Here is a 17,052-nt window from a genome sequence, read left to right as displayed (position 1 = left end):
CCGTCGGGTTGCCCCCGCCCCCCCCCCCATTTCTGTCGCGTGCAAGCCGGCGCCAAAATCCGATCAATCGCCAAAATCCCTGCAATTCGGCGCAAAACGGAAATTGTCAAGAAACCCATGGACCCTTAGTAAATGAGCCCCAATGTCTTCCCATATTTGCACATTGGCTGCGGGTGACAAGTGACTGTGTCCTGACCGTGGCGAGGAGGGTAATTATGGCGCAGCTTGTTGGGGTCTGGGCCTGGGACACGGGGCACAGGTTTGGAGGACGTCTGCAGATCCCCGCTCTACTCCCTCATTCACAATTCCTGAGCCTCTCCGCCCGACGTCTTATCACTAGCGGTGGCCGCACGGAGCAGGAATTACGATTCTCTCTGTAATACGACAATGAAGTCTTATCGCAGGACGGGCGCTGAATACTACAATAGCGGCTAACACTTGGCTGCTTCCATGATAAATGCACGGAGAGAAGAGGCGACGGGATTAGAGGAGATTACAGGGAAGAATCGAAAACTTTATTCCCGAGACTCGTCAGGCGTGAAGAAGCAGATGGTTCATGACACAGCAAGTAATGGAGGACAAGGACTGTACAAGGACTTTGCAGGAAGATGGACTCCAGGGTTACTTTACTACCTGCACCTCCGACCGATGACGCCGCGTTCACATGTTGCGTTTGTTAATGCACCATGACATACAGAGATATCTATATGGATCATCCACAGATTCCATCGGATGAACATGGATCTCATGTGTGGACATGGGGGAGGAGATGTGACATTGTGGTGGCTCACAGGTGGCCGCTCCGTGTCTTGGGACCATATCTGGAGATGTGATATTGTGGTGGCTCACAGGTGGCCGCTCCGTGTCTTGGGACCATATCTGGAGATGTGACATTGTGGTGGCACACAGGTGGCTGCTCCGTGTCCTGGGACCATATCTGGAGATGTGACATTGTGGTGGCTCACAGGTGGCTGCTCCGTGTCCTGGGACCATATCTGGAGATGTGACATTGTGGTGGCTCACAGGTGGCTGCTCCGTGTCCTGGGACCGTATTTGGAGATGTGACATTGTGGTGGCTCACAGGTGGCTGCTCCGTGTCCTGGGACCGTATTTGGAGATGTGACATTGTGGTGGCTCACAGGTGGCTGCTCCGTGTCCTGGGACCATACCTGGAGATGTGACATTGTGGTGGCTCACAGGTGGCTGCTCCGTGTCCTGGGACCGTATTTGGAGATGTGACATTGTGGTGGCTCACAGGTGGCTGCTCCGTGTCCTGGGACCGTATTTGGAGATGTGACATTGTGGTGGCACACAGGTGGCTGCTTCTTGTCTTGGGACCATATCTGGAGATGTGACATTGTGGTGGCACACAGGGGGCAGCTCCTTGTCCTGGGACCATATCTTGAGTTGTGACATTGTGGTGGCTCACAGGTGGCTGCTCCGTGTCTTGGGACCATATCTGGAGATGTGACATTGTGGTGGCACACAAGGGGCTGCTCCTTGTCCTGGGACCATATCTTGAGATGTGACATTGTGGTGGGTCACAGGTGGCTTCTCCTAGTCCCAGGACCATATCTGGAGATGTGACATTGTGGTGGCTCACAGGCGGCTGCTACGTGTCCCGGGACCATATCTGGAGATGTGACATTGTAGTGGCTCACAGGCGGCTGCTCCGTGTCCCGGGACCATATCTGGAGATGTGACATTGTGGTAGCCCATAGGCCACTGCACCGTGTCTTGGGACTATGTCTGGAGATGTGACATTGTGGTGGCTCACAGGCGGCTGCTCCGTGTCCCGGGACCATATCTGGAGATGTGACATTGTGGTGGCTCACAGGCGGCTGCTCCGTGTCCCGGGACCATATCTGGAGATGTGACATTGTGGTGGCTCACAGGGGGCTGCTCCTTGTCCTGGGACCATATCTTGAGATGTGACATTGTGGTGGCTCACAGGTGGCTTTTCCTAGTCCCGGGACCATATCTGGAGATGTGACATTGTTGTAGACCATAGGCCACTGCAATGTCTGGAGATGTGACATTGTGGTGGCACACAGGCGGCTGCTCCGTGTCCCGGGACCATATCTGGAGATGTGACATTGTGGTGGCTCACAGGCTGCTTCTCCATGTCCCGGGACCATATCTGGAGATGTTACATTGTGGTGGCTCACAGGCGGCTGCTCCGTGTCCCGGGACCATATCTGGAGATGTGACATTGTGGTGGCTCACAGGCGGCTGCTCCGTGTCCTGGGACCATATCTGGAGATGTGACATTGTGGTGGCTCACAGGCGGCTGCTCCGTGTCCCGGGACCATATCTGGAGATGTGATATTGTAGTGGCTCACAGGCGGCTGCTCAGTGTCTTGGGACCATATCTGGAGATGTGACATTGTGGTGGCTCACAGGCGGCTGCTCTGTGTCCTGGGACCATACCTGGAGATGTGACATTGTTGTAGCCCATAGGCCACTGCACCGTGTCTTGGGACTATGTCTGGAGATGTGACATTGTGGTGGCTCACAGGCGGCTGCTACGTGTCTTGGGACCATATCTGGAGATGTGACATTGTGGTGGCTCACAGGAGGCTGCTCCGTGTCCCGGGACCATATCTGGAGATGTGATATTGTAGTGGCTCACAGGCGGCTGCTCCGTGTCCCGGGACCATATCTGGAGATGTGACATTGTGGTGGCTCACAGGAGGCTGCTCCGTGTCCCGGGACCATATCTGGAGATGTGATATTGTAGTGGCTCACAGGAGGCTGCTCCGTGTCCCGGGACCATATCTGGAGATGTGATATTGTAGTGGCTCACAGGCGGCTGCTCCGTGTCCCGGGACCATATCTGGAGATGTGACATTGTGGTGGCTCACAGGCGGCTGCTCCGTGTCCCGGGACCATATCTGGAGATGTGACATTGTGGTGGCTCACAGGCGGCTGCTCCGTGTCCTGGGACCATATCTGGAGATGTGACATTGTGGTGGCTCACAGGTGGCTGCTCAGTGTCTTGGGACCATATCTGGAGATGTGACATTGTGGTGGCTCACAGGTGGCTGCTCCTTGTCTTGGGACCATATCTGGAGATGTGACATTGTGGTAGCTCACAGGTGGCTGCTACGTGTCTTGGGACCACATCTGGAGATGTGAAATTGTGGTGGCTCACAGGCGGCTGCTCAGTGTCTTGGGACCATATCTGGAAATGTGACATTGTGGTGGCTCACAGGCGGCTGCTCAGTGTCTTGCGACCATGTCTGGAGATGTGACATTGTTGTAGCTCATGGATGGCTGCTCCGGGGTCTTTTTATCAATGTTGTGCGATGTAAACAAGAGTTTGGCCTCAGGTTTCACCTTGTAAGTTGATCCTAGAATTACATTGGAAAAGGAGCGTGGAATTCCTCTAGATAAAGGACTTCCAGCCAGAGACAATGGAGCAATGATACCGACAACAATGGAAGGAGATCTAAAGAAGGATGTGGTTAAAAGGCTGCAAATCCTGACAATCAAAAAGACAGAGAAAGTCAAAATACCACAAGATGTATGTGCTGCCCCCTGAGCTGCAGGAAGGGAAGCCAACACTCTGCTCTGTTTCCGAAAAAATTCCACAGAGGTTTTTTTTAGGTCAAAGTATAAAGTAAGCGCATTCAGCCGGAGTATGAGAGGGCCGGAGCCGCCATCAGCACCAGGTATCTACATTGTCAGATAGAAAGTCTCCTAGATAAGACGTAACAGTTGTGTGCGTTGTACGGATGTTGTGGACAGGTCCTCCAGCCCGGGGCTGTCAGACGGACTCTCATAAAGGTGTTTCGCTCCTATTCTGTGTCCCATCTGGGGCCCTCCTGTACAATAATTGGGGTTTGAAAGAAAAATCCTGATAGAAAAAGAGTGTTTGGAATCAAACAAGAGGACAAACATATGGTAAACGACTGCATCTCCGAAATGGCCCAAGAATTCCTCTGTAGTGCAAATAGGAAGCCATTGGCACGGCCAGGATCTCCCCGAGTCATTGCCTGTTTGACTTGATCTGAATTTCCAGATGTTCTCCATGTATGGAGGGGGCTCTTTGTGGTGGACGGCGGGTGGATGCCAGCGCTGCAGAATAAATGTTCCCCCAAAGAAATGAGTAGGTGTTCAGGAGGGGGAGGACCAGCTGGACACGGGCCACAGCTGTCTGATTTATACTGGGAAAGGAGCAGCTCAGTGTCAGGGGGAGGAAAGCGCAGGATTACTATCACTGGGCACAATCAGAGTCCTGGCGGACGCTCACCCTCGTCCATTCAGCCTCCAATCACTTGTAATCAAGATGTTTGTGTACGATGTGCGCAAATTATACATCCACAGCGCAGAATCCGCGCTCCCCATGTGACCGGTCACCAGGGGTTTACATACAGATCATTGACTCGGGTCTATGGTGGTCTGTAGGATCCGCTCCCTCCATCTGCACCTTATTTCCTCGTATCGCCCTTACTCCACATTTCTGGCTCTTGTATGTTGACGACTACAATCATGTTAGTTACAGAACATCGTTGTCCTACAGATTGGCAGCACATAAATCCTCTCCGCGTAGAGACAACATCACTGCTGAGAAGTGGATTGTAATATTACAGAGCAACAGGAAAGACCGAGCTGCTGAAAAGTAATGGAGACTCCAAGGGAGAGTGAGAATGATTCACTATTACCGAGCCACGGGGAGGCAGCCAGAGAGGCACAAAGACCCAGCAATACAGAGCCGCAGGGAGGCCCACAGCCCGAATATTAATTACAGCACAGACAGAAAACTGGAAGACAGGGCCGAGCGATGAGAGGACACAGCTGCTCCAACCCCTGCACCATACATGGCTCAAGCTGTGCCAAGATGGCGGCACCCCAAATCCACACTCTGCAAACATGGGGGGAGATGGACGTGTATTGGGGACAGACTAATGGCCTCCACCTGTTCTCATCCGGGCACCTGCTTTGCCATTACTATTGTTCATCCTTGCATTCCCCAGCTGTGACTTGTAGTAGAGTCATCATGATTAATAAGTGTCATCTCCACCGGCTCCTGGGGACCATATGTCCACCTCCTGTTCAGGACTTTCAGCAGGTCCTGAGTCCTCTTCCCATTTCCCCAAACCAAACATATCTCCAAATATTTCTTTAATTGAGGGCTTTGTCAGCTTTTTTTATACACTGAGACACTTTACTTAGACTGTGACAGGTAGGATACCTGGGAGCAGTGAGGACACAGAGCGGCAGGAGATACCCGGGAGCAGTGAGGACACAGAGCGGAGCAGCAGGAGATACCAGGAGCAGTGAGGACACAGAGCGGAGCAGCAGGAGAAATCCCCGGGAGCAGTGAGGACACAGAGCGGAGCGGCAGGAGATACCCGGGAGCAGTGAGGACACAGAGTGGAGCGGCAGGAGATACCCAGGAGCAGTGAGGACACAGAGTGGAGCGGCAGGAGATATCCGGGAGCAGTGAGGAAACAGAGCGGAGCAGCAGGAGATACCCGGGAGCAGTGAGGACACAGAGCGGAGCAGCAGGAGATACCAGGAGCAGTGAGGACACAGAGCGGAGCAGCAGGAGATACCCGGGAGCAGTGAGAACACAGAGCGGAGCAGCAGGAGATACCTAGGAGCAGTGAGGACACAGAGCGGAGCAGCAGGAGATACCTAGGAGCAGTGAGGAAACAGAGCGGAGCAGCAGGAGATACCCGGGAACAGTGAGGACAAAGAGCGGAGCAGCAGGAGATACCCGGGAGCAGTGAGGACACAGAGCGGAGCGTCAGGAGATACCTAGGAGCAGTGAGGACACAGAGCAGAGCAGCAGGAGATACCAGGAGCAGTGAGGACACAGAGCGGAGCAGCAGGAGATACCCGGGAGCAGTGAGAACACAGAGCGGAGCAGCAGGAGATACCTAGGAGCAGTGAGGACACAGAGCGGAGCAGCAGGAGATACCTAGGAGCAGTGAGGACAAAGAGCGGAGCAGCAGGAGATACCCGGGAGCAGTGAGGACACAGAGCGGAGTGGCAGGAGATACCCGGGAGCAGTGAGGACACAGAGCGGAGCGGCAGGAGATACCCGGGAGCAGTGAGGATGCAGAGCGGAGCAGCAGGAGATACCCGGGAGCAGTGAGGACACAGAGCGGAGCAGCAGGAGATACCCGGGAGCAGTGAAGAAACAGAGCGGAGCGGCAGGAGATACCAGGAGCAGTGAGGACACAGAGCGGAGCAGCAGGAGATACCTAGGAGCAGTGTGGACGCAGAACAGCAGGAGATACCTAGGAGCAGTGAGGACACAGAGCGGAGCAGCAGGAGATACCTAGGAGCAGTGAGGACACAGAGCGGAGCAGCAGGAGATACCAAGGAGCAGTGAGGACACAGAGCAGAGCGGCAGGAGATACCCGGGAGCAGTGAGGACACAGAGCGGAGCGGCAGGAGATACCTAGGAGCAGTGAGGACACAGAGCGGAGCGGCAGGAGATACCCGGGAGCAGTGAGGACACAGAGCGGAGCAGCAGGAGATACCCGGGATCAGTGAGGACACAGAGCGGAGCGGCAGGAGATACCCAGGAGCAGTGAGGAAACAGAGCGGAGCAGCAGGAGATACCCGGGAGCAGTGAGGACACAGAGCGGAGCAGCAGGAGATACCCGGGAGCAGTGAGGACACAGAGCGTCAGGAGATACCTAGGAGCAGTGAGGACACAGAGCAGAACGGCAGGAGATACCCGGGAGCAGTGAGGACACAGAGCGGAGCAGCAGGAGATACCAGGAGCAGTAAGGACACAGAGCAGAACGGCAGGAGATACCAGGAGCAGTGAGGACACAGAGCGGAGCGGCAGGAGATACCCAGGAGCAGTGAGGACACAGAGCGGAGCAGCAGGAGATACCCGGGAGCAGTGAGGACACAGAGCAGAGCAGCAGGAGATACCCGGGAGCAGTGAGGAAACAGAGCGGAGCAGCAGGAGATACCCGGGAGCAGTGAGGACACAGAGCGGAGCAGCAGGAGATACCCGGGAGCAGTGAGGACACAGAGCGTCAGGAGATACCTAGGAGCAGTGAGGACACAGAGCAGAACGGCAGGAGATACCCGGGAGCAGTGAGGACACAGAGCGGAGCAGCAGGAGATACCAGGAGCAGTGAGGACACAGAGCAGAACGGCAGGAGATACCAGGAGCAGTGAGGACACAGAGCGGAGCGGCAGGAGATACCCAGGAGCAGTGAGGACACAGAGCGGAGCAGCAGGAGATACCCGGGAGCAGTGAGGACACAGAGCAGAGCAGCAGGAGATACCCGGGAGCAGTGAGGAAACAGAGCGGAGCAGCAGGAGATACCCGGGAACAGTGAGGACACAGAGCGGAGCGGCAGGAGATACCCGGGAGCAGTGAGGACACAGAGCGGAGCAGCAGGAGATACCCGGGAGCAGTGAGGACACAGAGCGGAGCAGCAGGAGATACCCGGGAGCAGTGAGGACACAGAGCGGAGCAGCAGGAGATACCCGGGAGCAGTGAGGACGCAGAGCGGAGCAGCAGGAGATACCCGGGAGCAGTGAGGACGCAGAGCGGAGCAGCAGGAGATACCCGGGAGCAGTGAGGACACAGAGCGGAGCAGCAGGAGATACCCGGGAGCAGTGAGGACACAGAGCGGAGCAGCAGGAGATACCCGGGAGCAGTGAGGACACAGAGCGGAGCGGCAGGAGATACCCGGGAGCAGTGAGGACACAGAGCGGAGCAGCAGGAGATATCCTGAGCATTGAGGACGCAGAGCAGCAGGAGAAGAGACGGGAGCACTGAACATGTGATGTAATGTCAACAGAGGCTTGTGAAGAGTTTCGGGAAGTAAGATTTCTCCAGTTAAGGCGCCATATAGGCTATAATTCTCCGCACACCTATAAGCCTTAATGGGGAGTCTCCATAAGACACTTCCCGACACTATACATCCGGTATTCAGTCTGTTTATTGGAGATTCATGGTTTGATGGGATTTGTTAGAGAATCAAAACCTCAACCAACTACAAGGTAAAGGCTGTGACTGGCGCCAACATTGTGATGTCTCCGCTCAAGATCCTCCTGAAGTGATGTAGAATATTCTAGAATATTTAGTGAATTTACACAGTTAACCAGATGGTGGCAAGAGATGAGCGTCTTTATAGATATTGAGCAGAGCCTTGGAGACCATCACTGGGACGTCTCCATGATGAGGATCTCATTTTCTTGGAGGTGATAAACTATAGGGAGATGTGTGGTCCCTGTGAAGCAGGAATGGGCTCGATCATGTGTGTCCACATCTCTGATGTACTTGCTTTATCTTATTAGAAAAACTAGAGATTATCCCAGAGAAATGAATTCAGAGGAGGAAGAGGAGCTGCTGCGGCCGTCCTTGTACGTTACATAACATCTGGTGGTAATGGCTGCTTCATCTGTGCTGCGTAGTGGCTGATGGGGGTTGTGTGACGCGAGATGATGGGGGTTAATAGAAATGATATGATCATCCAGCAGCTCTCAGGCGCACGCCCCCCTGTACACCACCTGAGACGCTACATATTAGGCATGTACCAGCCTCGTATCCTGGGATCTGGCGGCCAGCTGCTCATCCACCATCCGGATACGGCAGGCGTCTGGGGTGCAGGGCTTTGTTCTGCGGCCGTGCTCACGTCTTAATTGTTGAGGGCTCCTCATGCCGAAACTCTGTGATCTTATCTTCTGAAGAAATGTATCAGTGCAGCCCCTCGTATAATCCGGAGGTGAGCGCCAACATCTGCAGAGCGTTTCATCCCACAAGGAAAACATCATGGACGGAGAATGTATGTTTATAGCCGTCCATTACAGGGAGGCCAGGGAAATGATTGGGGCTCTGCAGATTTACGAGACATTAATGGGGCGCAGACTTCAGTGTCTTGTTTACACGCTCCTATTAACCCTTGTACCCACTGACGTCCCATTAGACTCCTGGAGGAAATCTACTAAGAGCAGTGCACAATCAGTCATTAGTCTGTGTCTTCTCAGTCTACTTTTAGGGTGCGGTCACACGCGGCCCCTGCAGCGCACATAGAAATACTCTGCCCAATCACATCTGCGTTTCCAGAGGAACACATGCGATTGGTAACGACCCGTTTGCCCTGAGCCCCCGGGCGCTTGCGTTGCGTTTCTAGTTTTGATATATATTTGTTTACAGAGTTCCCCCTAATCCCTCAGCACCTCCTGGGAGACCTGAGCGCCCTCTCCGGAGGACGAGGCCGGACTGTGATGTTCCGGCTGTCGCAGTCATGGGAAGGACTCTGTATATTCCTGCATTTCCTCCGCTTCCTCCATCCTTCCACGTTCCGGGTGGATTGTTTAGTTCTCCGGGTGCTCCTGGCGCAGCGCCAGCCACCGCCGCACTGATACATTGTAACGCTTGGTTCCTTATATCATTAGGTAAAGTTACTTCTGTATCCAGGATTGTGCTAAATAAGACGTCTGAATGGTTTTACTTTTCCGGGCAGGAAGCCAAAAGCCGCGATTGTGAAACTTTTGGGTCTTTTTGTTTCGCCGATGCCTTTGTGCTGTTTTCTCTACGGGAGTGAAAATAAGGGAACAATAGGAAACAATGTGCTCCGACGTCTCGTATCAGTGTCTTAGCGTTACCCTGATGGGTACAAATCCCGTCCTATTATACTGTTCATTATACCAGGACACGTGTGGTACGGGGTATCTCAGCCCATTGTACCCAGGTACATGTAGTATGTGTGTTATACCCAGACACAGGTTGTGTGGAATATCCTCGCTCATTACATCGGGACTGCCCTGTGTGTGACGGGCACTGCCAGGGCCATGTTCTCCTCCTGGGGGTGTATTGTCCATATATCTACCCGCTGTGTGATGGCGGGCACTGCCCGGGTCATGTTCTCCTCCTGAGGGGTGTAATGTCCATGTATTTACCCGCTGTGTGATGGCGGGCACATCCAGGGCCATGTTCTCCTCCTGGGGGTGTATTGTCCATATATTTACCCGCTGTGTGATGGCGGGCACTGCCAGGGCCATGTTCTCCTCCTGGGGGTGTAATGTCCATATATTTACCCGCTGTGTGATGGCGGGCACTGCCAGGGTCATGTTCTCCTCCTGGGGGTGTAATGTCCATATATTTACCCGCTGTGTGATGGCGGGCACTGCCAGGGCCATGTTCTCCTCCTGGGGGTGTAATGTCCATATATTTACCCGCTGTGTGATGACGGGCACTGCCAGGGCCATGTTCTCCTCCTGGGGGTGTATTGTCCATATATTTACCCGCTGTGTGATGGCGGGCACTGCCAGGGCCATGTTCTCCTCCTGGGGGTGTAATGTCCATATATTTACCCGCTGTGTGATGGCGGGCACTGTCAGGGCCATGTTCTCCTCCTGGGGGTGTAATGTCCATATATTTACCCGCTGTGGGATGGCGGGCACTGCCAGGGTCATGTTCTCCTCCTGGGGGTGTAATGTCCATATATTTACCCGCTGTGTGATGACGGGCACTGCCAGGGCCATGTTCTCCTTCTGGGGGTGTAATGTCCATATATTTACCCGCTGTGTGATGGCGGGCAGTGCCAGGGTCATGTTCTCCCTGTGGCCTATATGTGAGCGTTTTGGGGGTTCAGGACAACCATGTAGCTTCCCTTGGCTTTGTGTGGGTACAGGAGCCCCTGTGCCGCCGCTTGTCTTCACCCTATTATATGGGCACTAATCCCCGCAGACACCGCAGTCTGAACAATCAGTTATTGGGGATATTCTGCCTCTGAACTTGGGACCCGTCAGTAATAATATAATTATTTTGTAGCTTCTGGTCCTTCTCTGGCATCTTCTTCCTCCTTCGTGTCTCATTGCTGGGGATGACGCTTTCCTGCTCTTGTTTGGAAACATTTGTCAGGCGGAACAAAATTCAACCATCTGTGGGTGATGCCTAAGAGTCTACACAGATAAATATTGTTCTTCTCCTTTCCCCGAGCACAGGGACTCCCCCGCTCATGAGAACTGCTGAGATGTTACTTCACAGCATCGTAAAGTGTGACTGAAAATGAGCTCATCTTACAGTACAAGACCCCCCCCCGGACCCTCAGTAAAGTAAGATGGCAAAGAACAAGAGATGGAGGAGAGGGAAGCAGCGATGGAGGAGTGGAAGCAGCGATGGAGGAGAGGGAGCAGGGAAGGTGGAGAGGAAAGCAACGGATGGAGGAGAGGGAAGCAACGGATGGAGGAGAGGGAAGCAACGGATGGAGGAGAGGGAAGCAACGGATGGAGGAGAGGGAAGCAACGGATGGAGGAGAGGGAAGCAACGGATGGAGGAGAGGGAAGCAACGGATGGAGGAGAGGGAAGCAACGGATGGAGGAGAGGGAAGCAACGGATGGAGGAGAGGGAGCAACGGATGGAGGAGAAGAAGCAATGATGGAGGAGGAGCGGCGGTGGAGGATAGGGCGCGGCAGTGGAGGAGAGGGTGTAGCGACATTGGAGTGGGAGCAGCGATGGAGGAAAGGGAGCAATGATTGAGGCAAGGGTGAAAAAATGGAGGTGAAGGTGCAACAATGGAAGAGAGGGAACAGCAGAGGAAGAGAGGGAGCAGCGGTGGAAGAGAGGAAGCAGCGGTGGAAGAGAGGAAACAGCGGTGGAAGAGAGGAAGCAGAGGGGGAAGAGAGGGAGCAGCGGGGGAAGAGAGGGAGCAGCGGTGGAAGAGAGGGAGCAGCGGTGGAAGAGAGGGAGCAGCGGTGGAAGAGAGGGAGCAGCGGTGGAAGAGAGGGAGCAGCGGTGGAAGAGAGGGAGCAGCGGTGGAAGAGAGGAAACAGCGGTGGAAGAGAGGAAGCAGAGGGGGAAGAGAGGGAGCAGCGGGGGAAGAGAGGGAGCAGCGGGGGAAGAGAGGGAGCAGCGGGGGAAGAGAGGGAGCAGCGGTGGAAGAGAGGGAGCAGCGGTGGAAGAGAGGGAGCAGCGGTGGAAGAGAGGGAGCAGCGGTGGAAGAGAGGGAGCAGCGGTGGAAGAGAGGAAACAGCGGTGGAAGAGAGGAAGCAGAGGGGGAAGAGAGGGAGCAGCGGGGGAAGAGAGGGAGCAGCGGGGGAAGAGAGGGAGCAGCGGTGGAAGAGAGGGAGCAGCGGTGGAAGAGAGGGAGCAGCGGTAGAGGAGAGGGAGCAGCAATGGAGAAGAGGGAGCAGCGGTGGAGGAGAGGGAGCAGCGATGGAGGAGAGGGAAGAGCAGTGGAGGAGAGGGAAGAGCGGTGGAGGAGAGGGAAGAGCGGTGGAGGAGAGGGAAGAGCGGTGGAGGAGAGGGAGCAGCGGGGGAAGAGAGGGAAGAGCGGTGGAGGAGAGGGAGCAGCGGTGGAAGAGAGGGAGCAGCGGTAGAGGAGAGGGAGCAGCGGTGGAGGAGAGGGAGCAGCGATGGAGGAGAGGGAAGAGCGATGGAGGAGAGGGAAGAGCGGTGGAGGAGAGGGAAGAGCGGTGGAGGAGAGGGAAGAGCGGTGGAGGAGAGGGAAGAGCGGTGGAGGAGAGGGAGCAGCGGGGGAAGAGAGGGAGCAGCGATGGAGGAGAGGGAAGAGCAGTGGAGGAGAGGGAAGAGCGGTGGAGGAGAGGGAAGAGCGGTGGAGGAGAGGGAGCAGCGGTGGAGGGTGGAGGAGAGGGAACAACGATGGAGGAGAGGGAGCAGTGATGGAGCAGAGGGTGAAACAAAAGAGGAGATGGAGCATTAGCAGTGGAGGAGAGGGCGCAGCGTTGGAGGAGAGGGCGCAGCGATGTTGGAGAGGGCGCAGCGATGGAGGAGAGGGCGCAGCGATGGAGGAGAGGGCGCAGCGATGGAGGAGAGGGCGCAGCGATGGAGGAGAGGGCGCAGCGATGGAGGAGAGGGCGCAGCGATGGAGGAGAGGGCGCAGCGATGGAGGAGAGGGCGCAATGATGGAGGAGAAGGAGCGGCGGTGGAGGAGAGGGAGCGGCGGTGGAGGAGAGGGAAGAGCGGTGGAGGAGAGGGAAGAGCGGTGGAGGAGAGGGAGCAGCGGTGGAGGAGAGGGAACAACGATGGAGGAGAGGGAGCAGTGATGGAGCAGAGGGTGAAACAAAAGAGGAGATGGAGCATTAGCAGTGGAGGAGAGGGTGCAGCGTTGGAGGAGAGGGCGCAGCGATGTTGGAGAGGGCGCAGCGATGTTGGAGAGGGCGCAGCGATGGAGGAGAGGGCGCAGCGATGGAGGAGAGGGCGCAGCGATGGAGGAGAGGGCGCAGCGATGGAGGAGAGGGCGCAATGATGGAGGAGAAGGAGCGGCGGTGGAGGAGAGGGAGCGGCGGTGGAGGAGAGGGAGCGGCGGTGGAGGAGAGGGAGCGGCGGTGGAGGAGAGGGAGCAGCGGTGGAGGAGAGGGAGCAGCGGTGGAGGAGAGGGCGCAGCGATGGAGGATAGGGCGCAGCGATGGAGGATAGGGTGCAGCGATAGAGGAGAGGGCGCAGCGCTGGAGGAGAGGGCGCAGCAGTGGAGAGGGTGCAATGATGGAGGAGAGGGAGCAACGGATGAAGGAGAGGGAGCAACGGATGGAGGAGAGGGCGCAGCGATGGAGAAAAGGGCGCAGCGCTGGAGGAGAGGGCGCAGCGCTGGAGGAGAGGGCGCAGCAGTGGAGAGGGTGCAATGATGGAGGAGAGGGAGCAACGGATGGAGGAGAGTGAGCAGCGATGGAGGAGAGTGAGCAGCGATGGAGGAGAGGGCGCATCGATGGAGGAGAGGGCGCATCGATGGAGGAGAGGGCGCATCGATGGAGGAGAGGGCGCAGCGATGGAGGAGAGGGAGCAGCGATGGAGGAGAGGGAGCAGCGATGGAGGAGAGGGAGCAGCGGTGGAGGAGAAGGAGCAGCGATGGAGGAGAGGTAGCAGCGGTGGAGGAGAAGGAGCAGCGATGGAGAAGAGGGAGGAGCGGTGGAGGAGAGGGAGCAGTGATGGAGCACAGGGTGAAACGAAGGAGAAAAGGGCGCAGCGATGGAGAAAAGGGCGCAGCGCTGGAGGAGAGGGCGCAGCGCTGGAGGAGAGGGCGCAGCGCTGGAGGAGAGGGCGCAGCAGTGGAGAGGGTGCAATGATGGAGGAGAGGGAGCAACGGATGGAGGAAAGTGAGCAGCGATGGAGGAGAGTGAGCAGCGATGGAGGAGAGGGCGCAGCGATGGAGGAGAGGGCGCAGCGATGGAGGAGAGGGCGCATCGATGGAGGAGAGGGCGCATCGATGGTGGAGAGGGCGCATCAATGGAGGAGAGGGAGCAGCGATGGAGGAGAGGGAGCAGCGATGGAGGAGAGGTAGCAGCGGTGGAGGAGAAGGAGCAGCGATGGAGGAGAGGTAGCAGCGGTGGAGGAGAAGGAGCAGCGATGGAGAAGAGGGAGGAGCGGTGAAGGAGAGGGAGCAGTGATGGAGCAGAGTGTGAAACGAAGGAGGAGATGGAGCAATGATGGAGGAGAGGGGGAAGTGATGGAGGATAGGGAGCAGCAATGGAGCAGAGGGTGAAACGAAAGAGGAGATGGAACATTAGCGGTGGAGGAGAGGGAGCAGCGGTGGAGGAGAGGGCACAGGGATGGAGGAGAGGGCGCAGGGATGGAGGAGAGTGTGCAGCGATGGAGGAGAGGGCGCAGCGATGGAAGAGAGGGCGCAGCGATGTTGGAGAGGGTGCAGCGATGGAGGAGAGGGCGCAGCAATGTTGGAGAGGGCGCAGCGATGGAGGAGAGGGCGCAGCGATGGAGGAGAGGGCGCAGCGATGGAGGAGAGGGAGCAGCGATGGAGGAGAGGGTGCAGCGATGGAGGAGGAGCAATGATGGAGGAAAGGAGCGGTGGTGGTGGAAAGGGAGCGGCGGTGGAGGAGAGGGAGCAATTATGAAGGAGAGGGTGTAGCGACATTGGAGTGGGAGCAGCGATGGAGGAAAGGGAGCAATGATTGAGGCAAGGGTGAAAAAATGGAGGAGAGGGAGGAGCGGTGGAGGAGAGGGAAGAGCTGTGGAGGAGAGGGAGCAGCGGTGGAGGGTGGAGGAGAGGGAATAACGATGGAGGAGAGGGGGAAGTGATGGAGGGGAGGGAGCAGCGATGGAGCAGAGGGTGAAACGAAGGAGGAGATGGAGCATTAGCGTCTGTTCGATTGACAGCCATGGATGCGAAAGGACAAGGTGTGGTGGATGTATTAGTGGTCCAGGATCACATCCCCTATAGGAGTCCTATATGTGAGTTGCCATTTTAAATCAGTCATAGTGAATCTCCAATCCTCCATATCCCAGGTACTCAAAGACACATAAAATCCTCAGAAATGTTGTACAGGGAGGCTGGTAGGTTTTCCGGAGGAGGTTGGTTAGGTTCTCCCGGGCTGTTGGTAGGTTAGTGGGTTGCACAGCGGCAGCTGGTAGGTTTTTATGGGGAGGCTGGTGGGTTCCCCCGGGGATGTGCAGCTTCAATCCTTATACATATATACGCTATTTATCCGACTTCCAAACTTGAAAGTTTCCACAGTTTCTATGGTGACTTGATGCACCTTTCTGTTTCTATGGAAACTACTTGAGGAATTTTGAGATGCTGAGGTGGATTCCTTAGTTGCTATGCAGTGATGTCCCCTGGGAGATGGATGTGACAGGCACAAGAGAGTGACGAAAAAACAGGCTGCCCAGGGCAAAGAGTGTCACTCATCCGGGACAGTGGAAAACATAGGGGAAGAAGAGACTACCGTGGAGACTGCACCGATACCGAGGAGACCGCGCCGATACAGAGGAGACCGCACCAGTACCGAGGAGACTGCACCGATACCGGGAAGACCGCACCGATACCGAGGAGGCAGCGTCGATACCGAGGAGACTGAACCGATACCGAGGAGACCGCACCGATACCGAGGAGGCAGCGCCGATACATGGGAACAAAGGAGATGGCACTGATACACAGGAACGGAGGAGACCGCGCTGAGACTGAGGCTTATACAGGGGACTGGAGAAGACCACACATATATACTCAGCGGCCACTTTATTAGGTCCACCATGCTAGTAACGGGTTGGACCCCCTTTTGCCTTCAGAACTGCCTCAATTCTTCGTGGCATAGATACAACAAGGTGCTGGAAGCTCCTCAGAGATTTTGCTCCATAGTGACATGATGGCATCACACAGTTGCCGCAGATTTGTCGGCTGCACATCCATGATGCGAATCTCCCGTTCCACCACATCCCAAAGATGCTCTATTGGATTGAGATCTGGTGACTGTGGAGGCCATTTGTGTCCAGTGACCTCATTGTCATGTTCAAGAAACCAGTCTGAGATGATTCCAGCTTTATGACATGGCGCATTATCCTGCTGAAAGTAGCCATCAGATGTTACAGGGTACATTGTACTCATAAAGGGAGGGACATGGTCAGCAACAATACTCAGGTAGGCTGTGGTGTTGTACCAAGGGGCCCAAAGAGTGCCAAGAAAATATTCCCCACACCATGACACCACCACCACCAGCCTGAGCTGCTGATACAAGGCAGGATGGATCCATGCTTTCATGTTGTTGATGCCAAATTCTGACCCTACCATCCGAATGTCGCAGCAGAAATCGAGACTCATCAGACCAGTCAACGTTTTTCCAATCTTCTACTGTCCAATTTCGATGAGCTTGTGCAAATTGTAGCCTCAGTTTCCTGTTCTTAGCTGAAAGGAGTGGCACCCGGTGTGGTCTTCTGCTGCTGTAGCCCATCTGCCTCAAAGTTGGACGTACTGTGCGTTCAGAGATGCTCTTCTGCCTACCTTGGGTGTAACGGGTGGCGATTTGAGTCACTGTTGCCTTTCTATCAGCTAGAACCAGTCTGCCCATTCTCCTCTGCCGCTCACTGGATGTTTTTTCTTTTTCGGACCATTCTCTGTAAACCCTAGAGATGGTTGTGCGTGAAAATCCCAGTAGATCAGCAGTTTCTGAAATACTCAGACCACCCCTTCTGGCACCAACAACCAAAGGCCACAAATCACCTTTCTTCCCCATACTGATGCTCGGGAGAACTGCAGGAGATTGTCTGACCATGTCTACATGCCTAAATGCACTGCCGCCATGTGATTGGCTGATTAGAAATTAAGTGTTAACGAGCAGTTGGACAGGTGTAACTAATAAAGTGGCCGGTGAGTGTAT

This window comes from Engystomops pustulosus, chromosome 10, assembly GCF_040894005.1.
Source record: "Engystomops pustulosus chromosome 10, aEngPut4.maternal, whole genome shotgun sequence".
Lineage (NCBI taxonomy): Eukaryota > Metazoa > Chordata > Amphibia > Anura > Leptodactylidae > Engystomops > Engystomops pustulosus.
This window is presented reverse-complemented; position numbering follows the sequence as displayed.